Genomic DNA, 24,171 nt, shown 5'->3' with positions numbered 1-24,171 from the left:
GGCTATAGACGACTTTTTTTCACACTATTGTTGACTTGAGTACAAGTTGGCTTGGGAGACTGTATCTGGAAGTTTGTTAACTAAATAAAAAGGAAAGAAAACTTCGGTTTAGATAGTTAACAGTAGTGTCCTCTTTGTATAATTGAAATTTCAATTTGAATGGATATTTTCAATGATTTATAACATATAGATGTTTAACCAGGCAACGACACTTAAGAAGAACAATAAATGAATGAGCGTGTTTGTTCTGGCATGTGCTTCCCAGTGGCGTAGTGTTCATAAAATTTGTGGGAATGAGCTTTTTCCTGAGTAAATGGAATAATAAATAAAGAGTAAAACTTATTTTTTTTATTTTTTTCAAATTAAAAAAAAATATGAGTAACAAGATTTTTTTAAAAAAAATAAAGTTTATACTATGGGCACTCCTATATGCTCACTGTCAAATTTAGTTATTCTTACCTCTGAGGTAATAAATTGCCAACAACTTGTACTTATACTAGCTCACAAGACTAATTATTCATATTTGCTTTCTTTCTTTCTTTCAGGTGGGTCTCAAACAAAAAGATTTTACAGTGGCAAAAGGTTCACTTGATTCATAGTAATACTGTAAGTACATTTTTCTCTTTAAGTTTATAATTTTAGATTCTCTGAACAGATATTTATTTGTGATGGACTGATCACACCTATGCACTTTAAGATCTTTATCTGATGCTCCTTTCAGAATTCAAAAGATTCATGTCGAGATATTGTAAATAACTGTGATATATATATATATATATATATAATGTAAAAAAAGTGTATCTTTTCCATGTACTCAAACGTATCGTACAAACTCTTGTGTCCCTTTTTCTTATAAGTTTAGTAAGTGAACTTGGTTCCCTTGTTCTCTGAACGCCCCATTCTCAAAATTATGATTCTAAAATTATTAAGTGAAGTATCAAAACTTATGAATACAATAGATAGCATAAAGTATTACATACAGTTTGTTAATTTGATAGGCTACTGCATAAGTTCCTGGATGATATTTTTTATCTGCCTCCTGCGTAACTTTGTAAATTGCACTCTCTCATTATAATTATTTTCATCAATAGCATATACCTATCTGCCCCTAATATTCCTGTTGAACATAGTTTTATTACTGAATTTCGTCAGATTTTTGCAGTAACTTTTTTTTTATTTACACTGCATTTTTTATTTATATCGTTATAATATACATATCAGAAAAGTTAATTTGTTTTATGTCAATCCAATCTGTCTGCTAGAAAGATGGAAAATTTTACGGTTATCATTAGCAAGTGACAATTGGATATACATTTCATATAATCGATTAATCTGCTGAACCAAATACATCACTTCTGATTGTGTTGACTCTCGTTTACGCATTGGTAAGTCCTTTATTCAAATTCATGGAGAGCTTGTTTATTTATTTGCCTATAATATTTCGTAATGTCTCCTGAAACTAAACTCATAAAATATTACATACCTATATAATGTGCTAGATGAAAACCGGTTATAGTCCTCAAAGAAACTACAGCATTTATATTATTAGGTAAATGTTTAAAGTATGATATTATTTCCAAATAAAGGCTATCATATAGTGAACGGTGGTGAACGATAACGTGCCCGTATGTTTTCAAGGATTATCTCGTTTCATTCCACATTCTCATTCCACCAAATCTTTCATAAACATTTGCTTTCTTTAAGCATTCATCCCCTTTAGCCTACAGAACATGAGGAATATATAACACTTAAGAAGTATTTCATGTTTTTCTTCACTCTTATCAAATATCGCGTAGTCTAAGGGTTCAACGTTCCTTACGTCTGATAACGTAACTAGGCGAACTACAAATAAAAATGAATGATGGCGAAAGAAACTGTTGGTTTGATGGAGTAAAGTTAAAATGGGAGGACATGGAAGAAACTCCGAGAAATGATCTAATTTCTATCTTGTTCACAACAACGACATGACCTAGGATCGAAAGAACAAACTTGAGCACTTGAGCAAATTATATTTTCTTTGCAAAATGTAAAGAGATATACGAGACATGATCAAAAAGTACAGTGAATCATTTTATTACGAACTAAGTACTAAGCTTACATCAAATATGAATCACTCCTCTTCGCTTTGCAATGCACTTATTTTAACGTTGATTCCACGATTGGAAGCACTTCTGAACGTTTTCTTTCTTCAGGGCCGTCGTCACCGGAACTATCCCAATGGTTCAGAGTATCAGATTTACTAGTTGAAATTGATAATAATAATAATAATAATAATAATAATAATAATAATAATAATAATAATAATAATAATAATAATAATAATAATAATAATAATAATAATAAAATGATAGATGGCGCTGTCCAACTACATTCACTGTACTTTTTAGTCACACCTAGTAGATATAAGAGCGGTTTCAAATTTCATTAGCTTTTGCTTTACGTTCTTATGGAGCATCCAATGTTATAAGGACAGCAGCTACTATTTACTTAAGATTTCGAATCATGAACAGACTTGAGTCAAGTACAGTTGGCGCATGCACACAATCAAATGGGACGTTCAGAGAACAAAGGAATCAAGTCCAGTGACCAGAGTTGTAAGAAAAAGAAACCTAAAATTTCTACAGTACGCTTAAATGCGTTGAAAAGTTAACTCTGTTTTCTACATTATAACATTTATTTACAATATCTATACATGAATATTTTGAGTTCTGAAAAGAGCTTCATATAGAGATCTTAAAAAGATAAAATACGTTTAAAGTAACAGAAAAGTGGACTGAACGCGCCATATGTAAGGCCATCTCTCGCGGAAATAATATTTTCCTAGCATACTATCTCATCTCCAAAGCAGGATTTACAACGAAAGCTATATTGTCAAATTTGTTGATCTGAAGGCTTTGTAACTTGGGGACGGTGAGCTAATTTTTGTTTTATTTCTCTCTTTTTATATATATATTTTTTATTTTTATAAGAAACTATAAACGAACTAAGGGAATGAATCTTTTGCCTATTTTGTAAATGAAACAGTAGTCATATGAAAGAAAACAGACAATGTTAGAAGTTAAAAGAGGGAGAGGAAGATTAACGGTGATTTTAAAGGAACTTTAAGTACAGTACCTTTTAACTGAAATTTCTTTGAGAACCGCAATCTGATATTTTCATTAAAACTTTAGGGGGTATTTGTTCGGGCATATCTGACGCATGGCCACACACAGCTGTTTACAAGGTTTTTGTGTATGGGAGGTGCGGACAATAATTTACATACGGAATTCAAATTTTTCTTTTTCTTTGTATTTGATTATCTGGGCCCTCGATTGGCTTTTCTCTCGGATCAGGCTTTTAGATAGCCACTTGTTAAATAAAACTCGGATTATTTTCTTCACATTGTCAGACTTGGATCGGCCTCGGTGGATATAGCGGCTTCAAGAATGACGACACAACTTGTCAGTCTTTTGGATGAGGTTTCAGGGACACTTCTTTGACTACAACGTGTCTTTTTTTGATCTTCTCATTCATACTTGTCTTTCGAATTTCGCCTTTTTCTATTTTTTTTTAACTGACCAGGAAATCGAAAAAAAAAATGTTTACGAACAAGTTTTAAACCTGGGATAATCCTCAGGCTACTAATCTGGTATTTCTTCGAATCAAATGGTAGCGCATGATCCTAGCTTTGATATCAAATTGAGAGAAGCGTTTTTCAGTGCTGCCTCAGGAATTTAAGACACTTGAGAGCTGCTTGAATTAAGAAGTAGAGAACGTTAGTTTAGAAGGCCGGAAATAATGAAGTTGGGGACCATCCACTTAATACATTTCAGTTAGTTATAAGTTCGCCATCTTGGGCTCTAGCAGCAGAGAGAGATTATGATGAACATATAAATGTGATATTATTCTTAGACGTACAATTAAAAATATTAAGATACTGAATATCTTTGTTATTTTGGTTTTTCATACGGATATTACAGTATTTCTAACAAAAAGGATCTAAAGATTAATATGAGGAGAACTCCGCGTTTGATTTCTTTCTGGGCTACGAGGTTCAGAATACATGGGAAACAGTCTTTGAGACTACTACATTGTGTGTTCAATAATGATATTACATTAGTGCATAGCTTTTTCAAAGAGTATAGGTTTCATATTTTGCATACCGTCCGCTTTTGTAAAGCCTTCAAACTCTTCACTTTTTACCTATGTTTTCTATATCATCATCATCATCATCATCATCATCATCAACAACAACAACAACAACAACACTATCATAGGTACACTGCCATTATTGGCAGGTCACTTGCACCAACTGAGAAGCTTCCATGCTCTTCGGTCTTTCGTTAACCTCTTCATCTTCATGTACAATGTTCTGTTTTGATATCATCCATCAACTGTATCCTCCTTCACTCCTCCCTATCTTTCCTACCATCATACCCTTTAGCACGTCCCTATGATACAATTACTTCTTAGCCAATGTCCTAACCAGTTTCTCTTCCTCTTTTCAATAGCCTAATATCTAAAACTGTTCCCCAACCATTTCTAACACCCTTTCATTCGTTTTCCACTCAACCTAACTAATTCTCTCCATTCTTCTCCATACCTACATTTCGAAAGCTTCCAGTCGTTTTTCATCATTTTTGCATAATGTCAATGTTTCTGACTCGTGGTGCAGTACAATACTTCACACGAAGCATTTTATGAGCCTTATATATATCTATATGTCTATATCAAATAGCTATATATATATATATATATATATATATATATGTATCAGTGATCCTTATTAAGATTGGTAAGGAGTTATGAAGATCACACTGAAAAATTCGTGCTATCATGGTAACTATGATATCTCGTATTATTCAACATACAGAATAGACTATTAATTCAAGTCACAGAGATATTTTGTAGTGGTATATATAGAAATAATGATAATAAAATGAAATCTTTCAAATTTACGACCCATGGTTATGCCATGTAGGCTATAGGAGATAGATGATCAGTGAATGTAAGTGAATACAAAGGGAATATGGGGAACATGGGAGAATTTAAGCAAACCCACAGTCACGATTATGTTCACCACAAATTCACATAGATTGAGACAAACGTATGAGACTCCTAGCACCAGAGCTGTGATCTATATAGCTCAGCGTTCTTTTCGATACTCACCGACCCCCTAGACTGCATAAGTTCGACTGCCTCCATCGCTCCGACTGTTCCGAAATGTCTTCTAAACATTGTTGTAGCTATTTCTAAACATCATGTCTGGATAGACTTACGTATGTATAATTAGAGATTTAAAAGTTTCATAATTTCATGTTTTGGTGTTATTCTGGAGAGGCGTTTCATTGGAATATGGATAGGCTGTAGTGGACCATTCTCCTGTTAAGTCTCTGATCACGAATGTTCAATATTACTAACTCAGAAAAGATTATTTGTTGCAGTGAATGGACAGTTTCGTTATATTGGCAAGCAACTATCTGTACGTGTGCATATATGTGTAGCATATCAGTGTTACTTTTACATATTAGAATAAATAGACTGAACATTAAAAAAATAAAAAATGAGAGCTTTGGGTTGCGGGACACCATCAAAAGACATAATAGGAAAATTGATAATTTTTCGATGAAAAAGAAAAAAATCTAATAAAAAAACAATCTAGTAATGAGCAGATGTTGTGTTACCACTGACGTAATTATAATTTGAGGGAAACAGTCAGAGGGAGAAGAGAAACATGTTCTAAAAGAAAATAAAGGGGTAATAAACCTACTTGTGCAAAAGCACCCCTCCCTTATGGTAATTGACCATCAGTCAATAAGACTAATTTATTGTGCTTCATGCTGTCAGATTCTTGTGTTGGCCAGTAGTGGAGAAACAAGCCAACTGAAAAGTGTAATTTTTCACCGTTTCTGACACATAATACAGCGAGAGATGAGGGAGAGGCTTTTTTTTTTATTTACATTATGTCAATCTTGTTCAAAAGACATGTAATGAGCCATTATGTTAGGTTTTTGAAAGGGGAAAAAAATGCAACAGACAAGCAAGATGAAACATGTTGGTTAATTAGTCTTTTTTTCATTATTTTCGATTTTTTTTGACTCAACACTGTAATCTTTCAGCTAGGTAATCTGTATAATTGATTTCTTTTAAAAATAATTAGTAATTTATTGTTAAAAGATTGACATTTTATGTACATAGTAGTTTTTAAATTGCAATGGTTATTATGTGAGAAGAAAGAAATAACCATAATTCAAATTAAATGCTACGTTATTCTGTAAATTATAATATTTTTTTTTATCTAATAAAGGAAAGATATTTCTCTATGACAAGTTCGTAATTTCATTTACCTTTATCGATTTTTGTCCTTAACACAGCAAACATTCATTTAGGGGAAATGAATTTCTTTTATTTCAGTTGTATTCGAAAAACACTATTTTTACATTCCAACACTTACATTTATCCTAATCTATCAAACACTGATATTTGAGTCTTACGTTCATTTCAATATAAACTTTTCGTAAAACGTTGATATCTAAATTTTCTTTTAAAAAGAAAGTAAAGGGACTTTGATTGGTTAGCTCCTAAAACAACTAAATATTTAAAAGTAATTTACATTAACACAATTAAAACTTTTTAAACGAAAATGTTTTGTTAATTACATTAACTAAAACGTATATAAAAAAAATTAAGTTTTCTATGTACGAAAAATGTGAAGATGTGTACCCTCGTATGTCCAATTTTTGCGATTTTGAGTTTTTGGCATGAACCTGATGAGGAAGCAATAAATAACCCACCTTCTAACAAACCCTTGTGTGTCGCAAGACATCGATTGCTGAAAAACAATCGATTACAGCGTTTGCTTGCATGTCGATTGTTGGCAACCTCATATGATACATCGTATGCCAGTTAATTCCGTGTATTATAGCCGTATGTGCAGTGATGAGAGCATCTGAATCAGCGTGTTTTTAAAGGATAAAACATCTTTTAGAACATCTAAAATGTTAATATTGTGAATAGATATAGTGACTTTTTTTCGTCTTCTGAAAAACTAAGAAATTGGACACTCCTTCCATGACGGTATCTAATTATATAGAAAATTAGTTATAAGAATATATGTAAATATTATGAGAAAAGTTTAGCTAATTAAATATTTCACAAACGTTGGCTAACACATTCAATTATTTTCTTTTAAAAATATTAGCTAATAAAATATTTCTCAAAACCTTTTAAAACTTTACTTAATATTTTCTTTAAAAAGTGTAGATGTTAACCACATATTGCAAAAGAGTTATTTAACATATTTAAATATTTTCTTTTAAAAATTTGCTATTATTTAAAAATTTTGAAATACTTTAGTTAATATATTAAATTTTTGGAACAAAACTTTAGCTAATTAATTATTTCCCAAGCTGTTTGCAAAAGTAGTTTAGGTTTTTTCTAAGGAAACTTTAGCTAACTGTTTCACAAAGGTTTGTTTTGTGAATGTTTAAATGCTTTCTAAGAATAGTTTTGGCAATCAAATGCTTCGCAAAATTTTTTAAAGGAATATTTTAGTTAACTAAATGTCTTCCGTAACATATACTAACATGTTTACATTTCTCATAAAAATATTAGGCAGAGCATTTTTTTAAAAGGGAAAACTATTTTTACGATTAAACGTTTAACAGAAAGAACAGAACTTTTAAATCAAAGCCGTACCCACGGCTTTTAAAGAAGGCTATTGAAGATAATAACCACAGAGTAGGCCTAAGTTTGCAGGTAAATAAACGAATTTGTGGGAACATGTAAGGTGAATTTAAAGGAGAAGGGTTACGTCATGATCGAACAGAAGATGAATATTAATGATTGTGGGTAAACTTATTTCATGGAGACGTTACAATTGTGATAACAACTTAATAGAATGCACTTAGGGAGAAAATTTCCCAAATTGCATTTAATTCGAAGTTGCGTTGTGCATGTTTCAAATATTTTACATTAATGTGTCTCCTACCGCTCGAAGAATGGACACGGTTTTCTATTGCTTTAGATATAGTGCATGTAAATGTATCAGTACAGAAGCTAAGTAAAGTGAGATGTAACTGTGAAAGCAGGCTTCTTCTCAAATGAGCAAAGACAAGCGAAATTCCTTTTACTCTATTTGTGCTATAGGAGAAAGTGTTCGGTTTGAAATATGGCACAACATCAGGCATTTCCTCTGCAACGCAATGCTCAAAGAGAAAATGTCGACACTTGAGAGAAGAACAAAAGAAGTATAAATCTCTTTCATTTCTCTTGAGCTGAACTTCCTTAGAGACAGATGCGAAAGGAAATGCATACAACATTGCTTTTGCAACTGTAACAAAGATTTGCTTTCACACTAAGTACATTCAAGCTCAAATGAAATTCGTAGAAATATTCAATGCGCTATACTGTTAGTAAGAAGGTTTCGTCTCTCGATGCACTCAAACATCAGCAGTGTTGCCAACTCAGAGCGTTAATTTATGAAAACTACGATTTCCCTAGTTTTCTTTTACAGAGGCCTCATCCGATTGGTTATCAGTGGAAATGAAAAATGCTTTTTTCTGTGGCATTGTTTTCAAGCTACTCCAACTAAACAAACTGAAAATTAACGACAGAACATCTATACGTATGAGTTATGAGTCAATTTACGTGTTTTGTTAAAAAAAAAAAAAAACTTCGGTTACATCCAGCACCACTGTGTGGTTCCTAGTATACTTCAATTGTTGCTTTCTAATTTAAAAATATATGCATGAACAAGGTTTCATTTTGGTAGAACCATTATTTGTGTATCGCTTCAGGTTCAAAAGTTCTGCTATCCCAAAATTCGGGTTTCATTGTATATTGGATACTCTGTACTTTTATGCCCAAGTTTAGTCAAGATCGGATGATTTATGTAGCTCACGTAAGCAATGTGATGCAGTAATGCGATGTACTGTCATGATCGCGTACTGTCCTTTGATTTTTTTTTTAATGGAGAACGAATATTGTTAGCAGTGCTTGGAACAGTGTTTTTAAAGTACATCGTAAGCAGAGGTGCACCAGTGATACATAACGTATCTAAAATGTTTTCAGACTTACTCTCCTGCACTTAAAAATACTTATATACGTGCTTATAAAGTCACTCAATTATTGTCTAATGTTCCGCTCCTCTACTGTTAGTTTTGAGTTTAATGTTCCTTTACGCCACCGTGGCTATATGAGATGGGAGACTACAACTTACCTTTGGGACTGGACAACATCAAATTCCACTGGGAATCGAATAGGATCTCCTTTTCACATTGGTACGGTCTTTGTGAACATTTCTTTTTCTTGTTACTATACTCGTATATTCTTAATTTAAAAAAGCCATTAAATTATTTAAATGTTTCAGCTAGTTTTCTCTTGAGACCCTCCCTAAAATTTGAACGAATGTTTCGATTTGATCCCCTTATGAATCCTGAGTGTTCTGTACTATTGGCAACGTCTTTTTTTGTTTTTAATCGGGAATTGCGAAGCCGTCATCCACTATTAATTACTTCGTTTGGACATACCTTTCAGTAGTCTTTTTCTTTCTCTCCCTTGTTTATGTGTTCCACTATACCTTCTGCCGCATCTTTGTTAGCTCTCTCTCAGCTATATGATTAGCGTTAGTGATACATATTTTAAATAAGTTTGAGGGGAGGAAAATTCATGTGTGTGCGTTTGGATTTCTAAACAAGACTACTCACATCCTAAGTCAAACATCCCAGTTTTCCTCGGCTTCTCAAGGTCGATGACCATGGTTAACATGGCCATCTTCGGTGTGAGGGACCAGAGTTTGATTTTCAGTGGCGGAATCTCATGTGGTTCAAATATCACGTTAAATTGTTGGTCCATATCCAATATAACTTTGGTACTGAAGCTAAGTTCTAGGTCAATCAACTTCTGTTACATACCTAAGAAGACAATTTCTTCCCAAGTAATCTAAGTTATTTTCCGTTCATCTTCTTACCCGCCTTAAAATGATTCTTCTCACCATTTATGCCAAGACGACTCTGTTGAGATACACAGGTGGGAACAATTCACACACCACGGTATCTAGTATTAAGGAAGTTCCTAATGTATGTCAAAGATTAGGACGTGATCGCAGTGACAAGGTTTGTCCTGCGAGTAAGAAGAGGTGTTGTTTTAGATGTCTATTTATAGGATATTATGCAAGAGTGTGTTACGCCAAAAATCTGAATCCTAAGTTTAAATTGAAGGAAACAAGCAACATCAATGAAGTTTTCATGTACGCACAGAACTATCAAGTTACTCCTAAAATTGAAGGTAATATAACCAAATTGAATGCAGATTCTACCAAAATAGGCCAAGTAACAATATAATTTCAAGAGCATGAGATACAAAGTACAGGTGCGCGAAGTCATAGGGCTTCCAATGTTCTGGATACGATCAGAGGGAGAGAACAGAAAAGGAAGCTCGATGGAAACACGCTGAAAAGGAAGCATGAGTTCAAGGTTGTTGAGACCAGAATTATCAGTTGTCGATAATTTGAACTGTAATGACATTCAAGAAACGCAAGTGGAAGACGAAGACAAGTTTTTACAGATTGCAAGCAGTATTCCAATCAATGTTCAGAAGAGAACTAACAGGAACTTGAGGAATATTCACATTCCGCTTAAGGTTCTTTCCAGCAAACAGTATTTCGTGAAGAACGGTAAAGAAATGCAATATAAAATATATATGATGGCGGTAGAAAAGATGTAAAGAACGGTGAGTGTTGGAGATAATTGTAATGAATATTGGTTCATGCCAAGTTAGGTAGTGGTTGCCAGGTTCATGGTCTATGGGACTATTCATAGAAGACATAAACAAGACATATTAGGAAGATATGTCATACAGACATTGATAATTGAGTATCAAGATTTATAAATATTGTCGAAGAGATTACCTTGTAGGATAAACAAGATTATAGTGTAAGAAGCAGTTACATTAAGGTAAGATTGAAAAACAAAATAAGTATTTATATGGTATAGAACACCTCTATTCTTGTGAGAAGAGTACGTTAGCAATAGTTAAGTAAACAGTGATATTCACACCAACATATCTTACATTTACAAAGTTAATTAGTTCATTTTTACTTTCAAGCGACGAAAGAAGAGAAGAAAATATGGTGGTCGTGAAAAAAAATCGATTTCGAGATTTCAACGGATTTACACATTTCATAGTCATAGGTAACGAAAAGTGATTTTTCTACATCTGGTCGTCTGTTTGTCCTGATGTAAACTCACCTAGAGGCCATACCATTCAACGAATCTCAACCGAATTTTAAGCTTAAAGTTTTTATGTGGCCTTCCAGCCGAAGTTTTCGAGTTTGTTTCTACTCTTGAAAATAAGAGTAGTTTGCTTAAAGGTAATTTTTTTTTTTTTTAAATACAATATTCTCCAAAACTATTTTAACGACTTTCTTTATAGGCCCTATTTAATAAATAAATTTTTCAGAAAAAAAAAATATTCTGTGGTATAAGTAATCTCTCTTGGAAGAAGAAAAAAGGGATAGTTTATTGTTGGGATGACTTTTCTTTCAGACGGTGTTTCTCAAAAACGGCGCAGACATGGGCATGAAATAATAAAATTAAACCATTTTTGTGTATTACAAACACGTATAACATCCCTCGAATAAAAAAGTTACTCCTCAGCATTAGCAGAAACATCTGTTGACCCATCTAGGGCCAAAAGAAATTACTGTAAGTGTCGTCAGACTATTGAGTTAATATACTTTCTGGAATATCATCTACTCTTCAAGCCAGAGTGTTTGCTGATAAACTAATGTTTCTTTTGGGCATATTTCTTCTGTTCCTCCAACCATGCAATCCTTGGTTAATCCGCCGTCAGTAAAAATGGTTTCCCTCTTGATTCAGCCACGTGGAAACCAGCATGAGTTGCTGCTTCTTGTTCAGGATTTACTTTCTTAAACAACAGTTGCTAAGATTTCAACCCGTTTTTCAAAGATCACATTTTTCTAACCATAGGCTTCCCGTAAATTTTCAGTAATTCTGAGAAAATTTAATCTCATAATGAAGTTTTATTTTGTATTCCTTGAGAACTGATATTTTTTTCATTGCAAATTACACACATTGCCCTATTCTTATCAGTTGACTCTGTCAGTCACGATATATTGATATCTCCATTATTCTTTAAATGTTCTGCACTCACTAGCTATGTTTGGTTTCCTTTTCATATTTACATATTTACACAAAAGGCACGTAACTTCAAACCAAAACAATGGTAATTAATAACATCGCAGGTTGTGATTCTGAAAAATAGAATGGACTACTTTTGTCTAGTCACAATTAGAACATACTGTATTTTCACGAAGAAACTATAGTCACGAAATACTAGTTGCATTATATTTCCTTCTTCAGATTGCACTTGTCGCTTCGAACTTAAAATTTGGAATTGTCCAACTCTCGTTGTCTTCCGTCTTTATACCACGCAATCCTCGGCACTTAGAATATATTAGAAAACAACGTGGAAGTACTCGAATCTTCCAGACAAGCAATCACACAACGGAACTTTTCCAGAACCTGCTCTATTTCTGCTACTCGCTATAAGATGATGGTGCTGTATACTTGGACTAACCAACCATAATTGACGTGCGTAATTCCGTTGTTCTCCACAAGATAATATGTTGCTAATTATGAGCTTCAATGCTAGGTCTTGGCCCTTGTGACTTAGTGGAAAAGTCAGTGTAGTCATTAGACTAAAAAATTTTCCAGACCACTATTCTACGTCATTCCTTTCTATGTGAAAAACTGATGACAGACAGACGCACATTCAGACATTATTTTATATGTACCGTGTTATGCAAAAATGAACTAAGCGCCAAACTTTGAAAATCCATGTAAATTGCGACGATTGGTTCCTGATAAGCATTAGAACGTTTTGCACAATCGAAAAGAGAGGAAAACCAAAACCTTTCCAAAAAAATTATATAAGTTTAGATGTAGATATAGATTAATACAAAAGCAAATAAGTGTGTTATGGTATCATGGGTGTTTAGAAAAGTTAATCGTCAGCAAAAAAAGGTTGGAAACTACTGCCTTAATGGATTCGTGCAAGTAATATCTCGTGTAAAACTTTTTTTTTTTTGGTGCATAACTGCGCTTCCTCGTAGGTACATAGTTAGCGTACGTACCCTCAATGCAGACAACCCGAATTCGATTCCCGTTGGGAATTTATGCAATTCAGATCCTCCGTTAAGCTGTAAGTCCAAATCTCATATAGCTTTAGTGCTGAAAAGTATAATCCTGTTTAACCTATCAACTAATTTTTAACTACAGTCCACTACACTACACTACACTAGGCCTATAATACTATACTATTTAACATAAATACTGTATTATAAATACAATCAGGAAAGCCCGCAGGATTTTTTTCCAACGGGGGTGGCAAACGACCAATAGAAAGCGAAGTCGCGAATATGCACCCTTTGATGTACACAATACTTCATGCAATATAATTATTATTGACACACATTGCAGAACTTTATTAACTAAGTAAGCGAATCTACTATGTTTTGACATGTATTTCGAAGAACCAAGCCCCTTTCGAAAATCTAGGGTGAGGGATAATTTACTCTCGATATTCGCTACAGGCATTCATGATATATATTATGGAAAGATAAATATTATATGTATTTTTCTGTTGCCATTTGTGAATCAAGAACATTGAAAAAATGAGGCGGAAAATACTATTGTGATAGAAATTACAGCTAGCGTCAAATTACTTAGCTTTCCTGAGAGTAAATGAAGTGCTTCTTCCCTCCGGAGACGTGGGAAAACGAAATAAGTATTAAAAAGAGAGCGTGTTAAGCTGTGCGAAAATGACGTTGGTTATAGACTATGCAGCGTTGAAAAAGCGAAAGAGGAATTTCTGTGAGCGAAATGTTGAAGTTTTGCTGTAAGAGTAATTTAATCAGCTAAAAAGCCATTGCGAGGCGCATAGGTTTAACAAAAGCCGACATCAAAAGCCGCGCGAACAGCATCACATTAGATGCTAAAACCCAAAGGCTTTCATGTTAAAATTTTGACATCTATTGTATATTCAACTCTTAACAGTGTATTTATGGAAGCAAACTCAAACATATGTGGGTGAAAGAGTCAATCATTTTCAACAATGCATACATTTTCCTTGTATTCTTTCTTCTCTCGTTTCCAAACATTTTAATATTTTTTTCTTCTTTAATTCACAAAATATTTTCTTTATTTTATGTAGCAGGTTTCTTGGCTTTCTTGTTCCAAAACAATATACTTCGGCTTGCTTGTATTTAACGGTGCTCATCTCTCGCAGGGATAAAAGTGGATCTGAAAAAGTAGAGGGACGGTAGGTAGCGGCATGACGTCCCGCCGTCCTCCTACCTATCTTTGCCCATTGTAATTTTTTTTAGGAACTGGGAGGATGCTGTACTTATTTTTGGAGATGGGGAATGGCGTTCCCCCGCACTTTTACCTCTGATCTCTCGTGATTCATGTAGCAACCCTCTAAATTTTAATGGTAGTTATCTCCCCACTGCCAAACTTACCATATTAGCAGTTTTGACTAGTGCCATTAAAATTCGGATAGTTCACTAGCCGAACAATCGAATAATGTTATCTTCGATTGTTCGAATATGGAATAATTATTCGAAAGTTTCGATTTTTTTAAAAAAAAAAATAACTTTCCAAACCTCAATTAATGTGTGTCTACACGGTGTTTGGGACTGTAAATTTCTTTGTCTTCTGTTTTTTTTTTTCGTGCTTTTCGATCAGTGCCTGGAGGTTTAGGTGTTAATTTGATATCTCTCTCTCATTTTCAATTAACTGCTACGCTCTTTTACCCCATTTTCAACCAGCATTTCGTTCTCGAGTTATGAACCCTTTTTATATCGTTATGGTCAAATTTTCGGCGGGCTGTACCTCCTAAATGATGCCTTTGTGCACCCACATTAGTCTATAATGTTGATAGGTTTCCATGTGAGAATTCATTACTCAAACTTGTGTGGGGGTGGGGGGGGTGAGTGTGTGTGTGTGAGTGTTGTGTGAGATCATGCATATATATAATCTACCATTCAATTATTATTTTAGAACAATACTTCTCTCTCTGACAACAAATTCAATTTGGTACATTGTTTGCAACATTTATTGTATATGATGCACTATGTACGTGTGAATCTTGCCTCTTCTCCACCTATATATACATGTCTTAGTAGTCTCGTCTGCTTCTTGTGACATGAATTAATTTTGAGTGCTCGCCCCAGTCGTCGAATGCATCACGTCAGAAACCGTCCTTTCTTTCAGCCCTTGTCTTTCCATCCTTTTGTATAAGGGTTTTGGGAAAGAGGGCAGTCGAGAGAGAGAGAGAGAGAGAGATTCTTGCTGTACGATGAACTTAAGATGGGAGTAAAAGAAGGATTTCCCCAGGGAAATGTTGCACGACGTGTCAGTGGACGAGGCGAGGAAATATGTGTGTGAGCGGCGACGCGCTCTTCATCACCCACCCGCTTTTGCTCCTTTGCCTTGAGCTCCTCTGGGCTTACTTGCAATTGCAGGCCAGCATAACGGCCGTGATGCAAATTCCTTTCTTCACATGACTTAACAGCACAACTTCCCTTTGAACTACGAGAAGACGTCTTCTTCGTCCCGCTCTTTTTTTGTCTTTGTTGAGAACACATACGGATTACTAGACTGTATACACATAATTAGGCTGAATATTTATGCACGTATACGCAAAACCAGTGGCGGCTATTCAGGGAAGTCACATCGGTGAAAATTAAGATTTTATTTCTAAAAGCTGAGTGAAAGAAATCTCGCCTAATTTCCTTATTCTTCTGCCTAAGACTTAATATGTGATTATTATTATTATTTTTTTAACTATATAACTTTCCAGAAGAGCCGTCAGTGCGCAAAACTAAAGAATACAGACAATGAATGTGTATATTAATCACTAGCGATCTCTCGGAGCTGATACTTGCAAATCAGACATCTTGGCAGATTAGTACTAAATCGTGCTAATTTTGGTCATCTAACTAATAAAAAGTATTTCTTTCGCATTTGCTTTTCGACAAAATCGTACTTCAATTTTTATCGTGAAGCGTCCATTTATCGTCAACTAAATAAAATGTTTGGGCGAGAATCATGTAGTACGTACCGTGGTGGCCCTTGAGAGGAGTTACATTGGTTAAAAAAAATCGCTACAAGCAAACGGAAGAAAGCTTCATACAACTTCAGAAAGATGTATTCAAGAATAATCACACTAGGTAAGATTTCTTCCCTTAATTTGTAGCGATAAAATTTAGTTTTACCGATGTGAGTTCTGTCTAGAGTTGCTTTAATTTGTAGCGATAACATTTAAAGTTTTACCGATGTGAGTTCTATTAAGAATTGCTTTAATTAGTAGCGATAAAATTCAAAGTTTTACCGATGTAAGTTTGTCAAGAGTTGCCTTAATTTGTAGCGATAAAATTTAAAGTTTTACTGATGTGAGTTTTGTTAAGAGTTGCCTTAATTTGTAGCGATAAAATTTAAAGTTTTACTGATGTGAGTTTTGTTAAGAGTTGCCTTAATTTGTAGCAATAAAATTTAAAGTTTTACCGATGTAAGTTCTGTCAAGAATTGATTTAATTAGTAGCGATAAAATTTAAAGTTTTACCGATGTAAGTTTGTCAAGAGTTGCCTTAATTTGTAGCGATAAAATTTAAAGTTTTACCGATGTGATTTCTATCAATAGTTATCTCCCAGTGCATGGAAAAATCCTAACTTGCGACACGTGACTTATAGTACTATAAAGGGTAATGATGATAACATTCTATGACGAAAAAAAAATCTTTAGTTTCCATTGTGAATGGTAGCTTAAAATCCAATGTAGATGATAATCGAATATGGAGGCCATAGAAGACAATCAACTAGAAGACAGACTTCGTTTGTTTACTACTTACGTTACGCATGTTAAAATTTTCCTATGTCCGGGCTTTCATCATAAATGATAAAGACGATTTTTTTTTAAATCTCATTGAATCTTCTTTACTATAAAGAAATATTCACAACTTTTCTTTAAAATATGTGTTTGTATATTTTAAATTACTTTCCCATTCTATATTAGTTTTTAACAACGATTGGGTTAATGCTAATCATTTTGACTGAGTTGCGAAAATACATTTGAAATCATTGCTGGTATTTGAAGTGTAAAACGAAACATCATTCAAATATTGTGTCATTTATTTACTCGAACAACTAGTATGCGAACTGTCGAACGTTGTTTAATCGCGAATTCTGATTTTTCAACTTTAGAACAAAGATTTATTTTAAATAATATTTTTTAAGTAGCATATTATTTTTTTATGCTGATGAATGTAACGTGTTTACTATAGAATATGCTAGAAATGTCATTGTCTCCCCCGGGGTAAAAGTGAATCTGAAAAGGTAGAGGGACAGTAGGTAGCAGTAGTATGGGCGTGACTTGAGGACACTTTTTGGCCCCTGGGTCCCTGCCTCAGGACCCATGGTCATTGGCCGGGGTCAATGACCTAGGGGTACATAGGACAGCCCCCTCTAAATTTTGGCAGGGGTACCATGGCCCACCCCCCTAAATTTTGGCAGGGGTACATAGGACCACCCCCCTTAAATTTTGGAAATTGCCAAATCTAAAAATTTGGTATGGTAGCCTAGGACCACAGTATGTACCTCTATCAGTATTGGGGGTCTATGTCGTTCCCTTTCATGGGTAAAACATTGCCAAAAAGTCAAATTTCGGAGGTTTTTGACCTAATTTATCCCCTTTGATGAGGTGTTATTACCCTATATGGTTATATGGGCGTACACAGGGGTCCATTCCCTTTCATAAGACATGGGTATATTAATGCACCCCTTGAAAAATTTGGGAGGGGTACCTTGGCCCACCCCTTAAATTTTTGAAATTGCCCAATTTAAACATTTGGTATTATAGTACAGGACCCTAATATGTATCAAGATAAATTTGGGTGGTCCACCTCGTTCCCTTCTAGGGGTACAAAATTGCCAAAATATAAACGTAAGCAATACGTTGTACCACGTGTTTGGTTTTTGGTCGATTTTATCCCCTTTGATGAGGTGTTATTATCCTATATAGTTATATGGTCATGTATAGGGGTCCATTACCTTTCATAAGATATGGGTATATTTGTGCACTCCTTTAAAAATTTGGGAGGGGTACTTTGGCCCACCCCTTAAATTTTGGAAATTGCTCATTTTATATATTTGGTATTATAGTATTGGACCCAGGTCCCTGGCCGGGGTCAATGACCTAGGGGTACATAGGACCACCCCCTCTAAATTTTGGCAGGGGTACCATGGCCCACCCCTAAATTTTGGCAGCGGTACATAGGACCACCCCCCTTAAATTTTGGAAATTGCCAAATCTAAAAATTTGGTATGGTAGCCTAGGACCACAGTATGTACCTCTATCAGTATTGGGTGTCTATGTCGTTCCCTTTCATGGGTAAAAAATTGCCAAAAAGTCAAATTTCGGAGGTTTTTGACCTAATTTATCCCCTTTGATGAGGTGTTATTACCCTATATGGTTATATGGGCGTATACAGGGGTCCATTCCCTTTCATAAGACATGGGTATATTAATGCACCCCTTGAAAAATTTGGGAGGGGTACCTTGGCCCACCCCTTAAATTTTGGAAATTGCTCATTTTATATATTTGGTATTATAGTATTGGACCCTAACATGTATTATGATAAATTTGGGTGGTCCACCTCGTTCCCTTTTAGGGGTACAAAATTGCCAAAATATAAACGTAAGCAATACGTTGTACCACGTGTTTGGTTTTGACCTAAGTTATCCCCTTCGATGAGATCCTATTACCTTATATGGTTATATGGTTATGTATAGGGGTCTATTCCCTATCATAAGACATAGGTACATTTGTGCACTCCTTTAAAAATTTGGGAGGGGTACCTTGGCCCACCCCTTAAATTTTAGAAATTGCTCATTTTATATATTTGGTATTATAGTACTGGACCCTAACATCTATTATGATAAATTTGGGTGGTCCACCTCGTTCCCTTTTAGGGGTACAAAATTGTCAAAATATAAACGTAAGCAATACGTTGTACCACGTGTTTGTTTTGGCTCAATTTATCCCCTTGGATGAGGTCCTATTACCTTATATGATTATATGGTTATGTATATTGGTCCATTCCCTATTATAAGACATGGGTATATTGATGCACCCTTTAAAAATTTGGGAGGGGTACCTTGGCCCATCTCTTTATTTTGGAAATTGCCCAATTTAAACATTTGGTATAATAGTATAAGACCCTAACATATATATATATTACTATAAATTTGGGTGGTCCATCTCGTTCCCTTTCATGGGTACGAAATTGCCAAATTTTAGTACAACCACGTGTTTCGTTTTTCACCTAATTTATTCACTTGGATGAGGTCCTATTACCTAATATGATTATATGGTCATGTATAGGGGTCCATTTTCTATCATAAGACATAGGTACATTGATGCACCCCGGGAGGGGTACCATAGCCAATCCCTTAAATTTTGGAAATTTTTCAATTTAGGCATTCGCTATCATAGTACATGACCTCAATATGTATCATGATAAATTTGGGTGGTCCACCTTGTTCCCTTTCATGAGTAAAAAAATGCCAAAATATAAACATAAGCAATATGTTGTATCACGTGTTTGGTTTATGGCCCAATTTATCCCGTTTGATGCGGTCTTATTACCGTATATGGTCATATGGTCATGTATATAGGTTCATTTCCTATCATAAGACATGAGTACATTGATGCACCCTTTAAAAATTTGGGAGGGGTATCTTGACTCATCCACTCAGTTTTAGAAATTGTTTAATATAAGCATTTGGTATCTTCGTACAGGTCTTCAATATGTACCACTATAAATTTGGATGGTCCACATCGTTCCCTTTCATGGGTAAAGAACTACCAAAAATCAAATTTCGGAGGTTATTGACCCTTTGATAAGTATTTAGCACGTTATATGGTTTATTACCTTTATATGTTTATGTTCTCTTTTAAATTTGGGAATTATAAAATAACATAATTTGGTAAACGTTTTCTAGGACCCATTGTAGATGTTGGTGTTCCTCTTATGGCCAAATATTCAAAATTTAAAGGTTATTGACCGGCTTTATTATTGAATAACTACAGGATTTATTCCTTTTTCATAAGACACAGGTGTATTTGTGTACCAATCTTAAATTTCGGGAGGGGTACATTTCTTATTGTCATATCAATAATTGGTGATTGTTCTTAAAATTGGATAGTATCTCATTCATTGGGTAAATCATTATGATCACGTGATCAGTTATTGACCTATGATGGGATTAGGAGTCCAGGACATTGGTACATTTAAACTTTGTAGGATAATTTGAGAATGTGTCATTGGTATTGATTATTACAGCCAAATATAAACGTAAGCAATACGATGTACCACGTGATTGACCTTGATGAGGTAGTGTACAGGGATACATAGCTAACCTTATTGAATCTTATGACTCATAGTCTTAAGGGAATACATGCTACAACACTGGCAAAGTTATTGTTGATGTAATTTGATTGGTTGATCACTATCTTTCGTGCAATCTGATTGGCTGATCACTATCTTTCGTGCAATCTGATTGGTTGATGAGTTTCAAATCTTTGCTGCATTCAGTTTTGTTTTAACATTTAAAAAGTTTGAAACGTTGGTTTGACATTTTTTCGTTTGATATTTTTAGTTTAAAAATTTTTGTTTCGAAATTTTTTGTTTGAAAATTTTGTTTCAAAATTTTGTTTGAAACTTTTCGTTTGAAATTTTTGTTTGAAAAGTTTTTGTTTGAAATTTTTGTTTCAAAATTTTTTGTTTGTAAATTTTTGTTTCAATTTTTTTGTTTAAAATTTTTTCGCTTGAAATTTTTCGTTTCCAAAATTTTTTTTCTGTTTAAAAATTTTTGTTTGAACAGTTTTGTTTGGAAAATTTTGTTTCAAATTTTTTTGTTTGAAAATTTTTGTTTGAAAATTTTTTGTTTGAAATTTTTGTTTGACATTTTTAAAAGTTTGTGCACTCATTAGTAAAGAACCGGAACTGTTTAGAACTAAAACGTCTGGCAACATTGTGGTGCAATAGTACACGTCAGAACATGATAATGCAACGTCATCAGTTTTGCATCATATATAAGTATCGTTCGAGTTAGTATTCATGATAACATCATCATGGCTACTTGTCTGCAGTTTCTAAACACACGTGATGTAATGAAATCATTTACCAAGATTACTGATTTACAACAGAATGTACCTTAGAATCTTAGCTAGCCAAAGATCCCTACAAAGTTTGGATTAAGAATCGTAGTGAAGCTTGAAAATGATAAGAATATAATTTTACCAGCAAGATATTTTCCCATGGAAGCATCAAAACAAGAAGAACTGCTGCGTTTCTTAAATACTGGATCTGTATCTTTATGTTACAAAGGATTCTTGGGTCGAAGTCATCAATTTGAATTTAGTACACAGCCAGATTCGTCAGCAATTGTGATGAAATCATGAATTCAAACGTCAGCACATTCCTTTGACGTCAGACATAGTTGTATGAATTTGGTTGGTCAGCATGACGTCAGCAACTGTGATGAAACCATGAATTCAAACGTCAGCACATTCCTTTCCAATGACGTGAGCCGTAGTTCTATAAATCAACCAATACACTGTCATCCCACGAAATCATTTGAGCAAGTGCTTTTCAGGAGGAAAGATGTGTACTTCTAACGATAAAGAGTTCATCTTCGCAAGCTATTATCCAATAAATATATTTCAAACAAAACATGTGATGATTGGTATCAGTGCTAAAACATTTGAACCAGTAATTCGATTGGGCAAAGCAGAACAATTTGGTGTACAACTGACCTGTGAAGAATGGCAAATATTATGTTCACGAATCGACCAAATGAACGATTATTTTCATGATGAGCTAAATGTGACCATAGTCAAATCATTAGGCTCAAATCATGAAGTGGTGATGCGTACAGTCCTCGAAGAGAAGATGGTGCTGTTACGTAAAAAGAGTACATTCCATGTCCCTCGCAACATGGTGTATCTAACACAAACGGAATGGAACAAATTCATCAGCGTATTTCAGTGTGTTAAACATGCAGTGGAAGTGTGCAACAAAACAAGTATATTCCTGAAAAAGTACTATTTTGAAAAATGTGTTATGCATATTGTACAACATGTATCTAGATATTGTGATGGTTGTCAACATCGTTCGTGGGTGCATAACTGTATTGATAAACAGTTTATTTGTGATCAAATGGACATTGAGTTTCCACCAATTGATATCGCAATAGACCTTAAAAGACTTCAATTGGAATTAAAATTATACGCTAAAGACAATCTAGTGCAAGAAGTTCAAAATACATTGTATCGACAATATCCAGAACCACTATCTGGTATGGATGTATGTGGAGTGTAATAAAATGATCCATTTCAATGAATTGTGTTTTTTCATTTCAAGTACAACCCCATATTCTGATGTGTACTATTGCCCCACAATGTTGCCAGAGGTTTTAGTTCTAAACAGTTCCGGTTCTTTACTAATGAGTGCACAAACTTTTAAAAATGTCAAACCAAACTTTGAAACAAAATTTTTGAAACGAAAAATTTGGAAACGAAAAATTCAAACAAAATTTTAAAACGAAAAAAATTTTCAAACAAAATTTTGAAAAAAACAAAATTCGAAACAAAAAAAAATTTAGAAACGAAAAATTTCAAACGAAAATTTTAAACAAAATTTTGCAACAAAAAAATTTCTAACAAAAAAATTTTCAAACAAAATTTTGAAACAAATTTCAAACAAAATTCTGAAACAAACATTTTTTCAAACAAAAACTTTCAAACAAAAAAATTTTCAAACTAAAAAAATTTCACGTTTCACGGTTAACCGTCAAACTTTATCCGGTTTTAACTATTCGATTAACAAATAAACGGTTTTGATCATATTTATCAGTGAGTGCAAAATGTTGAACGAAACCAAGATTTTTAAATGTTAAACAAAACTTAAAAACTGAATGCAGCAAAGATTTGAAAATCAGCAACCAATCAGATTGCACGAAAGATAGTGATCAGCCAATCAGATTGCACGAGAGATAGTGATCAACCAATCAAATTACATCAACAATAACTTTGCCAGTGTTGTAGCATGTATTCCCTTAAGACTATGAGTCATAAGATTCAATAAGGTTAGCTATGTATCCCTGTACACTACCTCATCAAGGTCAATCACGTGGTACATCGTATTGCTTACGTTTATATTTGGCTGTAATAATCAATACCAATGACGCATTCTCAAATTATCCTACAAAGTTTAAATGTACCAATGTCCTGGACTCCTAATCCCATCATAGGTCAATAACTGATCACGTGATCATAATGATTTACCCAATGAATGAGATACTATCCAATTTTAAGAACAATCACCAATTATTGATATGACAATAAGAAATGTACCCCTCCCGAAATTTAAGATTGGTACACAAATACACCTGTGTCTTATGAAAAAGTAATAAATCCTGTAGTTATTCAAAAATAAAGCCGGTCAATAACCTTTAAATTTTGAATATTTGGCCATAAGAGGAACACCAACATCTACAATGGGTCCTAGAAAACGTTTACCAAATTATGTTATTTTATAATTCCCAAATTTAAAAGAGAACATAAACATATAAAGGTAATAAACCATATAACGTGCTAAATACTTATCAAAGGGTCAATAACCTCCGAAATTTGATTTTTGGTAGTTCTTTACCCATGAAAGGGAACGATGTGGACCATCCAAATTTATAGTGGTACATATTGAAGACCTGTACGAAGATACCAAATGCTTATATTAAACAATTTCTAAAACTGAGTGGATGAGTCAAGATACCCCTCCCAAATTTTTAAAGGGTGCATCAATGTACTCATGTCTTATGATAGGAAATGAACCTATATACATGACCATATGACCATATACGGTAATAAGACCGCATCAAACGGGATAAATTGGGCCATAAACCAAACACGTGATACAACATATTGCTTATGTTTATATTTTGGCAATTTTTACTCATGAAAGGGAACAAGGTGGACCACCCAAATTTATCATGATACATATTGAGGTCATGTACTATGATAGCGAATGCCTAAATTGAAAAATTTCCA

At 34.0% G+C, this 24,171-nt stretch overlaps 1 protein-coding gene across 1 annotated transcript in view; it reads left to right on the top strand.

Moving 5' to 3' along the window:
* LOC145694966 (connectin-like) overlaps positions 1–24,171 on the top strand; it is a 511,959-nt gene that overhangs the window by 110,764 nt on the left and 377,024 nt on the right. Inside the window, exon 2 of the mRNA XM_081771780.1 lies at positions 546–606. The gene's annotated coding sequence lies outside the window, so the exon portion shown is untranslated. The remainder of the gene's footprint in view (positions 1–545; positions 607–24,171) is intronic.

Source organism: Thermobia domestica, chromosome 9 (assembly GCF_964235325.1).
Source record: "Thermobia domestica chromosome 9, izTheDome1.hap1.1, whole genome shotgun sequence".
Taxonomy (NCBI): Eukaryota; Metazoa; Arthropoda; class Insecta; order Zygentoma; family Lepismatidae; genus Thermobia; species Thermobia domestica.
Note: the sequence above shows the minus strand (reverse complement) of the source record. Positions and strands in the feature narration are given on the sequence as shown.